Source organism: Microtus ochrogaster (genome assembly GCF_000317375.1).
Source record: "Microtus ochrogaster isolate Prairie Vole_2 chromosome 14 unlocalized genomic scaffold, MicOch1.0 chr14_random_1, whole genome shotgun sequence".
Classification (NCBI taxonomy): Eukaryota; Metazoa; Chordata; class Mammalia; order Rodentia; family Cricetidae; genus Microtus; species Microtus ochrogaster.
The window spans coordinates 7,010,772-7,012,327 of NW_004949096.1; positions in this window are offsets into that span (position 1 = coordinate 7,010,772).

Here is a 1,556-nt window from a genome sequence, read left to right on the forward strand (position 1 = left end):
TAGGCAGTTTGGATGCTCACCTGGATGGAGGTGGGTGGTTCTTGGACTTCCCACAGGGCAGGGAACTCAGATTGCTCTTTGGGCTGATGAGGGAGGGTGACTTTAGCAGGGGAGGGGGAGGGAAATGGGAGGCAGTGGCGGGGAGGAGGCAGAAATCTTAAAGAAAGAAAGAAAGAAAGAAAGAAAGAAAGAAAGAAAGAAAGAAAGAAAGAGCCCTTGCTTCAGCTGCTGACAGTATGCTGTCCTATTGGAACAAGCAGGACACAAAAGAAAGTGACTGACAAAGCATTGCTCATACAAGGTGGGACATTTCTTTATTATAGACCTGTAGGCCAAAAATGGAGGCTCCAACATTGCAGAGGAACCTTGGGTGACTGCCCAGGCAGCCAGCTGTTTCTGTCATTCTCACATTTTTTTAGAAGTTGCTTGCTTGTACTTCCTGTTTACTCAGTTAATAATATTTCCTTCTTGGGTCTCTGAGGGAGTTGAAGACTAGATAGTTATAGTTGTTTTTCTTGTTTACCAGACACTGAAAGCAAGTTATGATAGGAAGTCATGATAGAATAGCTATGGAGTGTTTCCTCTTGATTTGTCAAATGAGATGGACTAGACAATGTTGATATACTTATTACTTGCATATACTATGTATAGATATTGTACTTATTGTATGCAGTTTTCTTGTATTAGTTATAACATTTTTTATTTTAGACAAAAGGGGGAATATAGTGGTATATTATTTGTGTATTAATAAATAAATCTTGCCTGAAGGTCAGTGCAAAGCAGGTGCACTAGTCAGCCATATAGTCCAGGCAGTGGTGGCACACACCTTTAATCCCAGCACTAGGAAGGAATACAAAGTGGGTTGAGACAGAAACTTGTTCTCTTTCCATTAGAAGATTTCAAGAGGTAAAAGCTCTCTAGTGGTTTGGCTGCTTTGCTTTTCTGACCTCCAGGTTTAACCCCCAAATATCTGTCTCTAGGTTTTTATTATTTTATTATTCATGCTATAATTTCCTCTGAATTTGTCAAATGCAAATAAACTAGACATTGTTGATGTATTTATTGCCTGTGTATATTGTATGAAGTTATTGTACTCATTGAATATAGTTTTTCTTATATTAATTATAACTTTCTTTTTAATTTTAGACAAAAAAGGGGAAATGTAGTGATAATTCATTTGGATTGTCATAAATAAAGCTTGCCTGAAGACCAGATGCAAAACAGCCACACTAGTTGGCCATACAGGCAGGCAGAGGTTGCACACGCCTTTATTAACAACAGCCACACTAGTTAGCTATGGAGCCTGGGTGGTGGTGGTGCACATGTTTAATCCCAGCACTAGAGAAGAATATAAGGCAGGATGAGACAGGAACTTGTTCTCTTTCAGTCTGAAGATTTTATAGAGGTAAGATCTCTCTGGTGGTTTGGCTGCTTTGCTTTTCTGACCTTCAGGTTGAACCCCAATATCTGTCTCTGGGTTTTTATTATTTGTGCTACAAAGCTACCTCACAGTCAGAGGTTGCTTGTTCATTTCCAGCTGACCAGATCTGAAATAA